General features: G+C 44.5%; 1 protein-coding gene and 1 long non-coding RNA gene across 5 annotated transcripts in view; one reads left to right on the top strand and one right to left on the bottom strand.

Moving 5' to 3' along the window:
* IL34 (interleukin 34) overlaps positions 1–18,479 on the top strand; it is a 77,721-nt gene that overhangs the window by 31,401 nt on the left and 27,841 nt on the right. The window lies entirely within an intron of this gene.
* Positions 2,218–6,054, bottom strand: LOC129394090 (uncharacterized). Its single transcript, XR_008621302.2, has 2 exons — positions 5,262–6,054; positions 2,218–2,539 (listed from the first exon to the last, which is right to left on the bottom strand). It is a non-coding gene; the product is annotated as an uncharacterized LOC129394090 (long non-coding RNA).

Below are 18,479 nucleotides of genomic sequence, written 5' to 3'. Positions count from 1 at the left end.
TCATGGGCCCCTGACCTACTGAATTGTATGTCTGAGGGAGGGGCCTGGAGCCTGTGTTTTTAACAGTCTCTCCAGGTGGTTCTTAAGCCCGCTGAGGTTTGAGAAGCATGGAAGCTCAGATTCAACAGTGATGGGAGCCGAGGTTTAGCTGTGGTGCAGCTGCTGAACGCGGAACCTGTTTTGTTTTTGTGCTGCTTTCAGAAATGTGCACACACTTGCCTTTCACAGCAATTTCATGATGTTGTTTGTCCTTATCTTTGCTCTGCCTAAGAGATAACTGGGTTTTAAGGGAAGTTATGTGAATTGCCTACACTCTTTCTGTCTCACAGTGTCTTGCAATAGGAATATTCACATAAAACATTTCTGGCAAGTGTCAGTGAGCTATTACAGGTGATAAAACTTCTTGTAAATATTTGTTCCTTGATTATAAATGACAGAGGCTCTGTTGGAACAGGACCTGGGGTAGATCTTGTAGGTCTTGCCCAAGGCTCAGGAGCTGATGAACTGCAACTCCTCTGTTTTACTGCTTAGTATGTTGATTAGAGAATAAACTCATATGGTTTCAACATCATGTAAAATAGAACTATAGCGAAGAGTTTTCTTCCTGCTCCTGTCCCATAACCGGCCTCACCGGGTAACTGTTTTTATTTTATTGGGTCTAATCTAATTAGAGCTGACCCTCAGGAAAACAGAAACTCCTGATGTATGGCTCCCCGTTACCCCCCAAATCTCTGGACTTACAGTGTATGCATTTTTGCAACTTATTTTACTACCCTGACAAAAAGTCCATCGAATTCTAGACTTATTTGGGTTAACAAACATCTTCTTTTAAAGATACACTGGCCAGGTGTGGTGGCTCACGCCTGTAATCCCAGCACCTTGGGAGGCCAAGGTGGGTGGATCAAGAGGTCAAGAGATCGAAACCATTCTGGCTAACATGGTGAAACCCCGTCTCTACTAAAAGTACAAAAATTAGCTGGGCGTGGTGGTGCTCACCTGTAGTCCCAGCTACTCGGGAGGTTGAGGCAGGAGAATTGCTTGAACCTGGGAGGCGGAGGTTGCAGTAAGCCGAGATTGCGCCACTGCACTCCAGCCTGGCAACAGAGCGAGACTCCGTCTCAAAATAAATAAATAAATAAATAAATAAATAAAATAAAGATACACTGTCTCTGAAAGGTGTCTGAGTTGCCAATCTTTCACGCTTTAGTGTGAATTATTCTAATATGTTCACTTTATGCAAATGCAAGCATATACAAATATATAGATATAGATAGATGAAAGTGCCGGGCGCAGTGGCACATGCCTGTAATCTCAGCACTTTGGGAGTCTGAGGTGGGCAAATCACTTGAGCTTAGGAGTTTGAAACCAGCCTGGGCAACACGGTGAAGTCCCATCTCTACCAAAAATACAAAAAATTAGCTGTGTGTGGTGGTGCACACCCGTGGTCTCAGCTACTCGGAAGACTGAGGTGGGAGGATCTCTTGAGCCCAGGCAGTGGAGGTTGTGGCAAGCTGAGATGGCACCACTGCACTCCAGCCTGGGTGACAGATTGAGATCCTGTCTCAATAAAAAACATCCGTCCCCCCTCAAACTCCTTCCACAGATATTTATAGATAAAAGCTTTGCCACCTCTGCTGAACACAGCTTCCAACATAGAAAACACATCATTCAGTGTCTTGCTTGTTTTACTGAATCTATCATGCTGTACTACTGTGTGGTGAACATGCAGGTTATACCATCTGCTATCACAGACGCTGATGAGATGAAAAATCTCATACATGTGGCCTGTTGCAGGTGCATACTGTATATGCAGGATAAATTCCCAGAAACAGTATTGCTAAGTATCTGCATTTGTGATTTGAGAGATATTGCCAATTTCCACTCCATAAGGTTAATACCAATTTGCACTTCCATCAGCTTTGGATGAAAAATTAGTTCGCCCACATCATTGCCAACACATTAAATTGAATTTATATCATTGGATTTTTACCAATCTGATAGGTGAAAAACAGTGACTCAATGTAGTCTTAATTTAAATTTGTTATGAAAAAATTTTAATTTATAATGTGTTTAAGGCCTATGTATTTTTCTATGACCGTCTTACTCATATTGTTTTGCTTATTTTATTTATTTATTTTTTTTGTGAGCAACATGTCTGTTTATTTCACCTGGGTGCAGGCGGGCTGAGTCGGAAAAGAGAGTCAGCAAAGCGTGGTGGATTATCATTAGTTCTTATAGGTTTTGGGATAGGCGGTGAAATTAAGAGCAATGTTTTGCGGGCAGGGGTGGATCTCACACAGTACATTCTCAAGGGTGGGGAGAATTACAAACAACCTGCTTAAGGGTGGGGGAGATTACAAAGTACATTGATCAGTTAGGTGGGGCAGGAACAAATCACAATGGTGGAATGTCATCAGTTAAGGCTATTTTTACTTCTTTTGTGGATCTTCAGTTACTTCAGGCCATCTGGATGTATACGTGCAAGTCACAGGGGATGCGATGGCTTGGCTTGGGCTCAGAGGCCTGACATTCCTGCCGCCTTATATTAATAAGAAAAATCAAAATAGTGTTGAAGTCTTGGGGCGGCAAAAATTTTTGGGGGGTGGTATGGAGAGAGAATGGGCGATGTTTCTCAGGGCTGCTTCAAGCAGGATTAGGGGTGGCGTGGGAACCTAAAGTGGGAGAGATTAAGCTGAAGGAAGATTTTGTGGTAAGGGGTGATATTGTGGGGTTGTTAGAAGAAACATTTGTTGTGTAGAATTATTGGAGATGGCCTGGATACAGTTTTGTATGAATTGAAAAACTAAATGGAATAAGAGAAGGAGAAAAACAGGTATAAAAGGTCGAAGAATTGGGAGGACCTAGGACATCTGATTAGAGAGTGCCTAAGGAGATTCAGCATAGTCCTGCCAGCAAAGATTATTTATTTACTTCAAGAGTTAAGAGTGGCAGTTTGGGGATAGCACGAGGAGATATCAGCTGTGATGGCTTGGAGAAACAGTGTAAACCGGCAGTGTAAACAAGAGCAGGGCATGTATGAGTAGTTGAGAACGGAGAATAGGAGTATGACTAGACAGAAGATAGTAGGGATGACAAGTTTTTTGGGGGCACAGTCTAAGTTGGTCTGGTGTCTGGAACGAGACTGGGGCCTAATAAAAAGGACCGTCTATACAGGAGCTTAAATGGGCTGTACCCTGTAGCATTCCGAAGACAGGCCTGAATTCTGAGAAGGGAAAGTGGTAAAAGTATTGTCCAGTCCTTTTTAAGTTGGTGGCTGAGCTTGGTGAGGTGTGTTTTTAAAAGACCTTTAGTCCATTCTACTTTTCTTGAAGATGGAGGACCGTAAGGGATATAAAGGTTTCACTGAATACTAAGAGCCTGAAAAACTGCTTGGCTGATTTGACTAATAAAGGCTCGTCTGTTATCAGACTGTATTGAGGTGGGAAGGTTAAACTGAGGAATTATGTCTGACAGAAGGGAAGAAATGACTGCGGTGGCCTTCTCAGACCCTGTAGGAAAGGCCTCTACCTATCCAGTGAAAGTATCTACCTAGACTAAGAGGTATTTTAGTTATCTGACTCAGGGCATGTTGAGTAAAGCTAATTTGCCAGTCCTGGGTGGGGCAAATCCTCCAGCTTGATGTGTAGAGAAGGGAGGGGGCCTGAATAATCCCTGAGGAGTAGTAGAATAGCAGATGGAACACTGAGAAGTTATTTCCTTGAGGATAGATTTCCACAATGGAAAGGAAATGAGAGGTTCTAGGAGGTGGGCTAGTGGCTTATACTATAGCACAACCTGCCTTTGCTGGTGTGTGGTGATTAGGCCTGGTGGAACTGCCATCAATAAATCAAGCGTGATCAGGGTGAGGAACAGGAAAGAAGGAAATTTGGGGAAATGGGGTTAATGTCAGGTGGATCTGAGAGATACAGTCATGGGGGTCAGGTGTGGTATCAGGAATAATGTGGGAGGCCGGATTGAAGTCTGGGCCAGGAACAACGGTAATTGTGGGAGACTCAACAAAGAGTGAGTATAGCTGAAGGAGCCGGGAAGCAGAAATTATATGCGTCAGGTATGAGGAAGAAAATAGATTTTGGAAGTTATGAGAAATGTAGAGTGAGTTGAGCATAGTTTGTGATTTTGAGGGCCTCTAAAAGTATTAATGCAGCGGCAGCCGCTGCACGCAGACATGAGGGCTAGGCTAAAACAGTAAGGTCAAGTTGTTTGGACAGAAAGGTTACAGGGTGTGGTCCTGGCTCTTGTGTAAGAATTCTGACCACGCTAACCATGCCTAGGGAGGAAAGGAATTGTTGTTTTGTAGAAGGTGCTGGGGTTTGAGAGATCAGTCGGAGAGGGAGATCACATGTGTTTTTATGAGAATTATGCAGAGATAGGTAACAGATGAGGAAGAAATTTGGGCTTGATTGAAGTAATGGGGGCTGTCTGTGAAGCTTTGCAGCAGTACAGCCTAGGTAATTTGCTGAGCTTGATGGGTGTCAGGGTCAGTCCAAGTGAAAGTGAAGAGAGGCTGGGATTAACGGTGCAAAGGAATAGTAAAGAAAGCATGTTTGAGATATAGAACAGAATAATGGGTTATAGAGGCAGGTATTGAGGATAGGAGAGTATATGGGTTTGGCACCACGGGGTGGATAGGCAAAACAATTTGGTTGATAAGGCATAGATCCTGAACTAACTTGTAAGGCTTGTCTGGTTTTAGGACAGGCAAAATGGGAGAATTGTAAGGAGAGTTTATAGGCTTTAAAAGGCCATGCTGTAGCAGGCGAGTGATAACAGGCTTTAATCTTTTTAAAGCGTGCTGCGGGATGGGATATTGGCATTGAGCGGGGTAAGGGTGATTAGGTTTTAATGAGATGGTAAGGGGTGCATGATCGGTCGGCAAGGAGGGAGTAGAGGTATCTTGTGGGTTAAGGTGGGGGGATACAAGAGGAGGACGCAAAGGAGGCTTTGGATTGGGAAGAAGGGCGGCAATGAGATATAGCTGTAGTCCAGGAATAGTCAGGGAAGCAGATAATTTAGTTAAAGTGTCTCGGCCTAATAAGGGAACTGGGCAGGTGGGGATAATTAAAAGGAGTGCTTAAAAGAGTATTGCCTAAGTTGGCATCAGAGTTGGGGAGTTTTAAGAGGTTTAGAAGCCTGGCCGTCAATACCGACAACAGTTATGGAGGCAAGGGAAACAGGCCCTTGAAAAGAAGGTAATGTGGAGTGGGTAGCCTCCGTATTGATTAAGAAAGGAAAGGGCTTACCTTCCACTGTGAGAGTTACTGGAAGCTCGGCGTCCGTGATGGTCTACGGGGCTTTCGAGGCGATTGGGCAGTGTCAGTCTTCAGCCACCAAGCCGAGAAGATCTGGGAAGGAGTCAGTCAGAGAGGCTTGGGCCAGAGTTCCAGGGGCTCTGGGAGTGGCTGCCAGGTGAGTTGAACAGTCCGATTTTCAGTGGGGTCCCACACAGATGGGACGCGGCTTAGGAGGAATCCCGGGCTGCGGGCATTCCTTGGCCCGGTGGTCAGATTTCCGGCACATGTAGCAAGCTCCTGGGGGAGGAGGTTCTGGAGGAACGCCTGGCCGCTGCGGTTCAGGCGTTTGGAAGTTCTTGTGTGCTGGAGATGTGGCTGGGGTTTGTCTCACAGTGGAGGCAAGGAATTGCAACTGTTTTCTATTATTGTACACCTTGAAGGCGAGGTTAATTAAATCCTGTTGTGGGGTTTCAGGGCTGGAATTTAATTTTTGGAGTTTTATTTAATGTCAGGAGCAGATTGGGTAATAAAATGTATTTTGAGAATAAGATGGCCTTTTGACCTTTTAGGGTCTAGGGCTGTAAAGTGTCTCAGGGTTGCTGCCAAACAAGTCATGAACTGGGCTGGATTTTTATATTTGATGAAAAACAGCCTAAACGCTATCTGATTTGGGATAAAGAAAAAGGAGCATTCACCTTGACTATGCCTTTGGCTCCAGCCACCTTTTTAAGAGTGAATTGCTGGGCAGGTGGGGGAGGGCTAGTCACGGAACGAAACTGTAAGCCGGACCAGGTGTGAGGAGGGGAGGTGATAAAAAGATTACAGGGTGCAGGAGCCGAGGCTGAGGAAGAATTGGGACCTAGCTCGGCCTGGCGAGGAGGGGAGAGGTCAGATAGGTCTGTAGAAAAGGAAGATTAGAAAGACTCAGCAACGCTTGGGGTTGGGACTGAGGGGACAGGCGGGAGGGAAAGAAAGATTTGGTACGAGTTGCATTGGGCACAGAGACTAGGAAGGGACTGATGTGTAAAAGAATGCCTGGACGTCAGGCACCTCAGACCTTCTGCGTATTTTACAACAAGAATTATTTAGATTTTGCAGGATGGAAAAATTCAAAGTGCCATTTTTTGGCTATTTGGAACTACTGTCGAGTTTGTATTGGGATCAAGGGGCATTGCAGAAGAAAAGGCATTTAGGTTTTAGGTCAGGTGTGAGTTGAAGAGGTTTTAAGTTTTTGAGAACACAGGCTAAGGGAGAAGAAGGAGGAATGGAAGGTGGAATCTTACGTATAGTGAAGGAGGCAAGCCCAGAGAAAAGAGTAGAGACACGGAGAAGGGGTGGAGGGTTCTTGCCCTCCAGAAAAGCAGAGAAGGGGTTGGGGCACGGAAATAAGGGATTGGGACACAGAGATAAGAGTTTGGGTGTGGAAATAAGCAATTAGGGGGTTCTTGCCCCCTAGGAAAGTGGGACTTGCTGCTAAGGGTGAAGGAGAAGGGGTTGAGGGGTACTTGCCCCTGCCCCAGGAAAGCGGGACTTGCCGCTAAGGTTGAAGGACCAAGGCAGGCGTCCCTGCATGGTCTGACACCCTTGAAGCGTGGCTGTATAATCAGAGAGGCGTCCCTGCAATGATTAAACACCAAGGGAAGGCTGCCTTCCCAGTCCGTGACTGGCACCGGAGTTTTGGGTCCACGGATAAAACGTGTCTCCTTCGTCTCTCCCAGAAAATGAAAGGAATTGAAATTAAGAGAAGGGAGAGATTGAAGAGTGGAAAGAAGAAAGTGGTTGAGGGACAGTGAGAGAGGTTGGAGAAGAGTAAGAAGGGGCCGCTTACCTGATTTAAAATTGGTGAGATATTCCTTGGGCTGGTCGGTCTGAGGACCTGAGGTCGTAGGTGGATCTTTCTCATGGAGCAGAGAGCAGGAGGACAGGGGATTGATCTCCCAAGGGAGGTCCCCCGATCCGAGTCATGGCACCAAATTTCATGCGCGTCCGTGTGAAGAGACCATCAAACAGGCTTTGTGTGAGCAACATGGCTGTTTATTTCACCTGGGTGCAGGCGGGCTGAGTCCGAAAAGAGAGTCAGTGAAGGGAGATAAGGGCGGGGCCGTTTTATAGGATTTGGGTAGGTAAAGGAAAATTACAGTCAAAGAGGGTTTGTTCTCTGGCGGGCAGGAGTGGGGGTCGCAAGGTGCTCAGTGGGGGTGTTTTTGAGCCAGGATGAGCCAGGAAAAGGACTTTCACAAGGTAATGTCATCACTTAAGGCAAGGACCGGCCATTTACACTTCTTTTGTGGTGGAATGTCATCAGTTAAGGCGGGGAAGGGCATATTCACTTCTTTTGTGATTCTTCAGTTACTTCAGGCCATCTGGGCGTATATACATGCAAGTCACAGGGGATGTGATGGCTTGGCTTGGGCTCAGAGGCCTGACAGGTTTCACTGAATACTAAGAGCCTGAAAAACTGCTTGGCTGATTTGACTAATAAAGGCTGGTCTGTTATCAGACTGTATAGAGGGGGGAAGGCTAAACTGAGGAATTATGTCTGACAGAAGGGAAAAAATGACTGTGGTGGCCTTCTCAGACCCTGTAGGAAAGGCCTTTGCTTATTCAGTGAAAGTGTCTATTTAGACTAAAAGGTATTTTAGTTGTCTGACACAGGGCATGTTGAGTAAAGCTAATTTGCCAGTCCTGGGTGGGGGCAAATCCCTGAGCTTGATGTGTAGGGAAGGGAGGAGGCCTGAATAATCCCTGAGGAGTAGTAGAACAGCAGATGGAACACTGAGAAGTTATTTCCTTGAGGATAGATTTCCACGATGGAAAGGAAATGAGAGGTTCTGAGAGGCGGGCTAGTGGCTTGTACTATAGCATAGCCTGCCTTTGCTGGTGTGTGGCGATTAGGCCTGGTGGAACTGCCATCAATAAGCGTGATCAGGGTGAGGAACAGGAAAGAAGGAAATTTGGGGAAATGGGGTTAATGTCAGGTGGATCAGAGAGATACAGTCATGGGGGTCAGGTGTGGTATCAGGAATAATGTGGGGGGCCAGATTGAAGTCCGGGCCAGGAACAATGGTAATTGTGGGACTTAAAGAGTGAGTACAGCTGAAGGAGCCGGGGAGCAGAAAGTATATGCTTCAGGTATGAGGAAGAAAATAGATTTTGGAAGTTATGAGAAATGCAGAGAGTGAGTTGAGCATAGTTTGCGATTTTGAGGGCCTCTAAAAGTATTAAAGCAGTGGCACCCGCTGTATGCAGACATGAGGGCTAGGCTAAAACACTAAGGTCAAATTGTTTGGACAGGAAGGCTACAGGGTGCGGTCCTGGCTCTTGTATAAGAATTCTGACCGCACTAACCATACCTAGGAAGGAAAGGAGTTGTTTTGTAAGGGATTGAGGTTTGGGGGATTAATCGGACACGAGCAGCAGGGGGAGCACCTGTGTTTTTATGAAGAATTATGCTGAGATAGGTAACAGATGAGGATGAAATTTGGGCTTGATTGAAGTAATGGGGGCTGTCTGTGAAGCCTTGCAGCAGTACAGCCCAGGTAATTTGCTGAGCCTAATGGGTGTCAGGGTCAGTCCAAGTGAAAGCGAAGAGAGGCTGGGATGATGGGAGCAAAGGAATAGTAAAGAAAGCATGCTTGAGATCCAGAACATAATAATGGATTGTGGAGGGAGGTATGGAGGATAGTAGAGTATATGGGTTTGACACCATAGGGTGGATAGGCAAAACAATTTGGTTGATAAGGCTCAGGTCCTGAACTAACTTGTAAGGCTTGTCTGGTTTTAGGACAGGCAAAATGGGGGAATTGTAAGGAGAGTTTATAGGCTTTAAAAGGCCATGCTGTAGCAGGCGAGTGATAACAGGCTTTAATCCTTTCAAAGCATGCTGTGGGATGGGATATTGGCATTGAGCAGGGTAAGGGTGATAAGGTTTTAATGAGATGGTAAGGGGTGCATGATCGGTCGCCAAGGAGGGAGTAGAGGTATCTTATATTTGTGGGTTAAGGTGGGGGAATACAAGAGGAGGACGCAAAGGAGGCTTTGGATTGGGAAGAAGGGTGGCAATGAGATGTAGCTGTAATCCAGGAATAGTCAGGGAAGCAGATAATTTAGTTAAAGTGTCTCGGCCTAATAAGGGAACTGGGCAGGTGGGGATAACTAAAAGGAGTGCTTAAAAGAGTATCATCTAAGTTGGCACCAGAGTTGGGGAGTTTTAAGAGGTTTAGAAGCCTGGCTGTCAATACTCACAACAGTTACGGAGGCAAGGGAAACAGGCCCTTGAAAAGAAGGTAATGTGGAGTGGGTAGCCTCCGTATTGATTAAGGCGACGGACTTACCTTCCACTGTGAGAGTTACTCGAAGCTCGGCGTCTGTGATGGTCTACGGGGCTTTCGAGGTGATCGGGCAGCGTCAGTCTTCAGCCGCTAAGCCGAGAAGGAGTCAGTCAGAGAGCCTTGGGCCAGAGTTCCAGGGGCTCTGGGAGTGGCTGCCAGGTGAGTTGAACAGTCCGATTTTCAGTGGGGTCCCACACAGATGGGACGCGGCTTAGGAGGAATCCCGGGCTGCGGGCATTCCTTGGCCCAGTGGCCAGATTTCTGGCACGTGTAGCAAGCTCCTGGGGGAGGAGGTTCTGGAGGAACGCCTGGCCGCTGCGGTTCAGGCATTTGGAAGTTCTTGTGTGCTGGAGATGTGGCTGGGGTTTGTCTCACAGTGGAGGCAAGGAATTGCAACTGTTTTTCTGTTACTGTACACCTTGAAGGTGAGGTTAATTAAATCCTGTTGTGGGGTTTGAGGGCCGGAATTTAATTTTTGGAGTTTTATTTAATGTCAGGAGCAGATGGGGTAATAAAATGTATTTTGAGAATAAGATGGCCTTTTGACCTTTTAGGGTCTAGGGCTGTAAAGCGTCTCAGGGTTGCTGCCAAACGAGCCATGAACTGGGCTGGATTTTTATATTTGATGAAAAAGAGCCTAAATGCTGTCTGATTTGGGATAAAGAAAAAGGAGCATTAACCTTGACTATGCCTTTAGCTTCAGCCACCTTTTTAAGAATAAATTGCTGGGCAGGTGGGGAAGGGCTAGTCACTGAACGAAACTGTAAGCCAGACAGGGTGTGAGGAGGGGAGGTGATAAAAGGATTATAGGGTGGAGTAGGGGAGGCTGAGGAAGAATTGGGACCTAGCTTGGCCTGGAGAGGAGGGGAGAGGTCAGATGGGTCTGTAGAAAAGGAAGATTAGAAAGACTCAGTGACGCTTGGGGTTGGGACTGAGGGGACAGGCGGGAGGGAAAGAAGATTTGGTACGAGTTGCACTGGGCACAGAGACTAGGAAGGGACTGATGTGTAAAAGAATGCCTGGACGTCAGGCACCTCAGACCATTTGTCTATTTTACAGCAAGAATTATTTAGATTTTGCAGGATGGAAAAATTCAAAGTGCCATTTTTTGGCTATTTGGAACTACTGTTGAGTTTGTATTGGGGTCAAGCAGCATTGCAGAAGAAAATAAGGTTTTTAGGTTTTAGGTCAGGTGTGAGTTGAAGAGGTTTTAAGTTCGTGAGAAGACAGGCTAAGGGAGAAGGAGGAATGGATGGTGGAAGGTTGCCCATAGTGAAGGAGGCAAACCCAGAGAAAAGAGAGCATAGAGATACGGAGGGAAGGGGTTCGGGGGTTCTTACCCTCCAGAAAAGTGGGAAGGGGGGTCGGGGCACGGAAATAAGGGATTGGGGCACAGAAATAAGAGGTTGGGGTGCGGAAATAAGGGATTGGGGGTTCTTGCCCCCTAGAAAAGCAGGACTTGCCACTAAGGGTGAAGGAGAAGGGGTTGAGGGGTACTTGCCCCTTCCCCAGAAAAGTAGAGAAGGGGTAGAGAGGGAGAGAAGGAGTTGGGGAACTTGCCCCTCCCCCAGAAAAGCGGGACTTGCTGCTAAGGGTGAAGGACCAAGGCAGGCGTCCCTGCGTGGTCTGACACCTTTGAAACGTGGGTGAATAATCAGAGAGTTGTCCCTGCAATGATTAAACACCAAGGGAAGGCTGCCTTCCCAGTCTGTGACAGGCGCTGGAGTTTTGGGTCCACGGATAAAACGTGTCTGCTTTGTCTCTCCCAGAAAATGAAAGGAATTGAAATTAAGAGAAGGGAGAGATTGAAGTGTGACGCCAAGATTGAAAGGAGAAAGAGGTTGAGGGATAGTGAGGGAGATTGGAAAAGAGAGTAAAAAGTGGCCACTTACCGGATTGGAAATTGGTGAGATGTTTCTTGGGTTTGTCTGTCTAAGGACCTGAGGTCGTAGGTGGATCTTTCTCACAGAGCAAAGAGCAGGAGGACAGGGGATTGATCTCCCAAGGGAGGTCCCCGGATCCGAGTCACGGCACCGAATTTCATGCGCGTCCATGAGAAGAGACCACCAAACAGGCTTTGTGTGACCAACATGGCTGTTTATTTCACCTGGGTGCAGGTGGGCTGAATCCAAAAAGAGAGTCAGCCTGTTTTGCTTATTTTTAAAATTACATTGTTGGCTTTTTCTTTTTTATTTCTATGAGCTGTTTACATATTAGTGAGATCAGTCTTTTGTGCCTTTGATATAAATTGCATTCAGTTTAGTGTGTCTCTTATTTTATTAATTTTTCGGTTTAGTATATACAAGTTTTTATTTCTATGGAGTCAAATTTATCAGTCTTTTATGGTTTCTGAATGTTTAATCGTAGGTACCAAAACCTTCCCACTTTAAGAAAACACGATGTGTGTGGGTTTGTTTGTTTTTGTTTTTGTTTTTTTGAATCAGAGTTTTGCTTTTGTTGCCCAGGCTGGAATGGAATGGTGCAATCCTGGCTCACTGCAACCTCTGCCTCCCAGGTTCAAGTGATTGTCCTGCCTCAGCCTCCCAAGTAGCTGGGATTACAGGCATGCGCCACCACGCCCGGCTAATTTTGTATTTTTAGTGGAGATGGGGTTTCACCATGTTGATCAGGCTGGTCTCGACTCCTGACCTCAGGTGATCTGCCCGCCTCAGCCTCCCAAAGTGCTGGGATTCCAGGCGTAAGCCACCACACCCGGCCAAAAACATGATGTCGCCTATGTTTTCTTCTATTATTTTATATTCAAATTTTGATCCTTTTGGAATTTATCCTGATGTGTGCTCTGAGGAGTAGGTCTAATTGTATTTTTTCTTCCAGATGACTTTTTTCAGCTAAATTGAGAAGCTATTTTATCATAAGCCATTTATCATGAGCTCTTTTCTCTATATGTATTTGAGTCTATTTCAGAACTTGCTACTCTTTTCCATTAGTTTCTCTTTCTGTTCATGTTCATTCAAGTTCCCACTGTTCTGTTTATTAAGGTTGATAATATTAAAAAATATATATATTTCTTATAGAGACAGGGTCTCCCTATGTTGCCCAGGCTGGTCTTGAACTTCTGGACTCAGGGGATCCTTCTACCTCAGCCTCCCAAAGTGCTGGGATTATAGGCCTGAGCCACTAAGCCTGGCCCTAAAAAATATATTTTAATATATGAAAGGGATGTTCTTCCCCTCATATGTTGAGCTCTTTCAGGCTATTCCTGCTCATTTTTTTCCATTTGAACTTTAAAATCTAGTATCTAATTACACAAACACACAGGAAAGCTGAAGTATAACACACATACAGAAAAGTAAATAAATTGGAAGTATACAGCTTGATGAGCTATCACAAAGTGAACACACCCTTGCAACTATTACCAGCGTGTAGAAGCCCCCCACCAGATCCCCAAACAGTCACTATCCCTCCCTCCCTCCAAAGGTGCATCCCTCCTCTCCCCTCCGATCCCCTCCCCCTCCTTCTCCCCCTTCCCTCCCCTCTTCTTTTTCTTTCTCTTTCTTTGAGACAGGCTTTCTCTCTGTTACCCAGGCTAGAGCACAGTGGTGCTATCTAGGCTCACTGCAGCCTCTGTCTCCCGGACTCAAGCAATCCTCCCAAGTAGCTGGGACTACAGGCACAAGCCAGCATACCTGGGTAATCTTTTTATTTTTTTGTAGAGATGGGATCTCACTATGTTGTCCAAGCTGGTCTCGAGCTCCAGGGCTCAAGAGATCTGCCTACTTCAGATCCCAAAGTGCTGGGGTTGCAGGTGTGAGCCAGTGTGCCTGGCCCTTATTTCTTGTCACAGATTGGTTTTGCTGTGTTTTTTAAAAAAACTTTAAACACATGTATTCTTTTGTATCTGGTTTCTTTTGCTCAACATTTTATTTGTGAGGTTTATTTATCCACATGCCATGAACATTGTAACACATGGCTTTTGGTGCCCATGTATACAGATTTCTGTTGGATATTTACTTACGAAAGAAATTGCTAAGCTGTGGGATATGCACACGTTCAATTTCAGAAAATACTGCCAAACTGTTCTCCAAGTAGATATGTGACAATTTACCTTCCTTCCAGAAATGTCTAAGAATTCCAATTATTCCACATCCTTGCAACACTTGGATTTTTTTGGTCTTTTTAATTTTATTCACTCTTGTGTGTGTGTGTAGTGGTAATTAATTGTGGTTGAGCACCTTATTATATATTTATTGGCCATTTAAATATACTGTCTTGTGAAATGCATTGGGATTGCTTTAAATTTATACATTAACTTCAGAGAATTGGACCTACTTATGATGTTAAATCTTCCCATCCAAGAACACAGTATATCTTTTTCCATTTGTTTAACTCTTCTGTGTCCTTTAGCATTGTTTACAGTTTTTTAGTATATATCTTGCACATTTCTTGATAAGTTTATTTCTAGGTATTTTACATTTTTTGTTGTTATGTAAGTGGTCTCTTTTCTAACTGGCTAGTGTGTGGGTATTTATTTATTTATTTATTTATTTATTTATTTATTTATTTTTTGAGACAGAGTCTTGCTCTGTTGCCCAGGCTGGAATGCAATGGTATGATCTTGGCTCACTGCAACCTCCGGCTCGCGGGTTCAAGCGATTCTCCTACCTCAGCCTCCCAAGCAGCTGGGATTACAGGCACCCGCCACCATGCCTGGCTAATTTTTGTATTTTTAGTAGAGATGGGGTCTCACCTTGTTGACCAAGCTGGTCTTGAACTCCTGACCTTAATTGATCCACCTGCCTTGGCCTCCCAAAGTCCTGGGATTACAGGCATGAGCCATCACACCTGGTCTTTTTTTTTTTTTTTTTTTGAGACAGGGTCTTACTGTGTGCCCAGGCTGAAGTGCAGTGGCTTAATCACAGCTCACTATAGCTTTGAACTCCTGGGTTCAAATGATCCTTCCACCTCGGCCTCCCAAGGAGCTGGGACAACAAGCATGTACCATTGTGTCCAACTAACTTTTGTATTTTTAATGTATAGACAGGGTCTTGGTATGTTGCCCAGGCTGGTCTCAAACTCCTGGCCTCAAGTGATCCTCCCAAAGCACTGAGATTATAGGCATGAGTCACTGTACCTGGCCCCTGGCTATTGTTTATAGTAGTTTGTTAGTTGATTCTCTTGGATGTTCTAGATTTATAATCATCTCATGTACAAGTGGAAATAACTTCACCTCCTCCTATTTAACTCTTGTATCTCTAATTTTGTTTGCTGATGTAATTGCATTGGCTATTACCTTCTGTGTAATGGTAGTGAGCATACTTGTATTGCTTCTTTCTTTAGTGGGAATGCCTCTAGTGATTCTAAGTTATGCAAAATGCTGGCCTTTATCTGAGGTTGAGGTATTTTATCATGTTAGGTAATTATCCATCAATTCCTACTTTTCCTGATTTTTATCTAGCATTTACAGATCTCCAGAACCTACTACAGTTGTCCTTTTGTATACTTGCGGAACTGGTTCCAGAACCCCCCAAAGATACCAAAATCCATGGATGCTCAGGTCCCTTATGTAAAATGGCATAGTATTTGCATATAACCTACTTACACCCTCCCGTGTAATTAAAATTATCTCTAAATTACTTATAATAACTAATACAATGTAGATACTATATAAATAGTTGTTATACTATATTGTTTGGGGAGTAATGACAAGAAAAATGTCTGTACATGTTCAGTACAGAAACAATCATTGTAGACCTCACTACATTTTTTTCTTTTTTTTTTAATTTGAAATGTTTGTGGGTACATAGTAGATATATATATTTATGGGGTACATGAGATATTTTGATACGGGAATTCAATGCTTAATAATCACATGAGTGTACATGGGGTCTCCATTTTCTCAAGCATTTTTATCTTTTGTGTTACGATTCAGTTATACTGTTTCAGTAATTAAAAAATGTACAATTACATTATTGACTCTAGTCACCCTGTTGTGCTATCAAATACTAGCTCTTATTCATTCTGTCTATGTTTTTGTACCAACCAACCATCATTTCCACTTCCTCCCACCCAGCAACAATTCTTCCAGCCTCTGGTAACTGTCCTTCTACTCTCTATCTCCATGAGTTTGTTTTAATTTTTAGCACCCACATACAAGTGAAAACATGTAATGTTTATCTTTCTGTGCCTGGCTTATTTCACTTAACATAATGATGAACTCATGTGGTTACAAATGACAGGATCTCATTCTTTTAATGGCTGAATAGTACTCCATTCTGTATATGTTCTACATTTTCTTTCCTTCTTTCTTTTTAATTTTTTTTGGAGATGGAGTCTCTCTGTCGCACAGGCTGGAATGCACTGACGTGATCCCAGCTTATTGCAACATTTGCCTCCCCAGCGATTCTCCTGCCTCAGCCTCCCGAGTAGCTGGGATTACAGGTGTGCACCACCATGCCTGGCTAATTTTTGTATTTTTAGTAGAGACGAGGTTTCACCATGTTGGGCAGGCTGGTCTCGAATTCCTGACCTCAGGTGATCTGCCAGCGTCGGCCTCCCAAAGTGCTGGGATTACAGGAATGAACCACTGCGCCTGGCCCCTCCCTTCCCCTCCTCTCCCCTCCCCTCTCCTCTCCTTTTCTTTCTTTTTTCTTTTTTTTTTTTTCTGAGGTAGGGTCTCATTCTGTCACCCAGGCATGATCAGTGCAATCATGGCTCACTGCAGCCTCAGTCTCCCAGGCTCAATTGATCCTCCTACCTCAGCTTCCCAAGTAGCTGTGACTACAGGCACACCACCATGCCTGGCTAATTTTTATATTTTTTTTGTAGAGACGGGGTTTTGCCATGTTGCCCAGGCTGGCCTCAAACTCCTGGTTCAAGTGATCCTCTGGTCTCAGTTTTCCAAAGTGTCGAGATTATAGGAGTGAGCCACCAAGCTCGGGTCACATTTTCTTTATTCATCTGCTGATGGGCACTCAGTTTGCTTCCAAATCTTGGCTATTGTGAATAGTGCTGCAATAAACATGGGAGTGCAGATATGTCTTCAATATACTGATTTCCTTTCTTTTGGGTATATACCTGGCAGTGAAGTTGCTGGATCATATAGTAGCCTAAACTACATTTTCAATTTGTGGTTGGTTGAAACTGAAGATGCAAAATCCATGGACACAGAAGACTGACTGTGTTATGTTATATTAAGAAGCTTCCTTATATTGAACCATCCTTGCACTCATGGAATAAAGTCTCTTTGGTTTTTCTAGTGTCTTGTGCCCCCAGCTGGAGAAGCTCCTTTGAGCCAATAGCTACTGTGGACTGTTGTGGACATGGTCTGTGGACATGGACAGGGCCAGTACCCATAGGCCTAAGTCTCCTTTCCTGCAGTAAATTATTGGTTTGATTCTCTTCTGAGAAACCCAGCTCAACGTCCTTTCTGTTGTCAGGGAGAATAGAAATTGGGTTTTCCCACGGAGTTAGAAAAAACTACAGTCTTTTCCAATTTATTCTTGTTTTTATTAACTTTTAAAACAAAACAAAACATATTAAATGTTTTTTTAATATGTTAAAAACAAAACCAAAGAATCTTTATCCTGTTATACTCAGCTTTGTTTATATAATGTTTTGGAGGATGTCCCAATGACCTTTTAGAGTCTCTGGGCTGTTATAAAACTAAACTTGGGACTCACTTCCCTAGTTTTTCTCAAGAAGAGTGGAAAAATAAAAAAGTTAAAATAGTTTTGGCCAGTAACAAAGAAAAACCTTTAGGTTCTTGGTCACTGGAGAATATGGTACTTAATCCCTAGAAGCAGGTATACACTGGGCGGGATAGCCCAGTGGTTAAGACGTTCCCTGCTGTGCAGCTTACTGTTGTGTGTAACCTCAGACAAGTTACCTCATCCCTCTGGTCCTTCATTTGCTCATCAGTAAGAGAAGATAATATTATTGAGCCCAGGAGTTCGAGACCAGCCTGGGTACCATGGCAAAACCCTGTCTCTACAAAAAAAAAATTATAATACAAAAAATTAGCTGAGTGTGCTGTTGTGTACCTGTAATCCCAGCTACTTGGGAGGCTGAGGTGGGAGGATTACCTGAGCCTGGGGAGGTCAAGGCTGCAGTGAGTGGAGATCGTGCCACTGCACTTCAGCCTGGGTGATAGAGTGAGACCCTGTCTCAAAAAAAAAAAAAAAAAAAAAAAAAAGAGAGAGAAGATAATAGTTCCCAACTCCAGCCTTGTTGGGAGGCAATTAGTTAATGCTTGAAAGTTCCTTGGGACATGGTAAGCACCAGTGAATATGGAGGAGCCTGTGGGGATGAGATCATGCTGTAGGGATTGGGCCAGGTGGTCTTAGCATTCAGCGGCCATTTCTGACCTTCGCTGACCCTAATCCTCATGCAGATATCTGCATGGTGTGCTTAGACAAATGACGGGCCTGTTCTCAAGGTCTAGGCTTCTACCATGAAGCAAAATAATGAAGTTAAAAACAAAATCTCCTTTTGTAGGTGTTGAGGCTATAAGAACCAAAGGAATGGAGCTGAAGATTTCTTCAGGTGGGCATTTTGGGGAACACATCTGTGAATGAATGGGAAGAGGAGCTGGGCCAATGCTTTCGGCTCTTGACCAGGTGGTCCTGAGGGCTTAAACTCCAAGGAAGGGAGTGCTCTTATAAGCGGGCCAGTGGCTTTCCAATGGAGCATCTGCAAAGTGGGTCTCTGGGGTGGTGCTGCACAGAGACCATGTGGTGTTTGTGTTTGAGAGAGTGAAGAGGGTATTTCTGCTGTGGGCAGAAGGGACAGTTTTTTTGTGATAGATGAGCAAGAAGGGAGAGCTATGGGAGGGATCTGTCTGGTCAGTGGCCAAGTACTGCCTCTCAAGGTGAATTCAGAGTAGCATTGGGCTGGCTTTCTTTTGGGGGTTTTGTCTTATTTGATGAAGCACGAGCCA

The sequence above is a fragment of the Pan paniscus genome, chromosome 18 (genome assembly GCF_029289425.2).
Source record: "Pan paniscus chromosome 18, NHGRI_mPanPan1-v2.0_pri, whole genome shotgun sequence".
NCBI classification, from domain to species: domain Eukaryota; kingdom Metazoa; phylum Chordata; class Mammalia; order Primates; family Hominidae; genus Pan; species Pan paniscus.
This window is presented reverse-complemented; position numbering and strand designations above follow the sequence as displayed.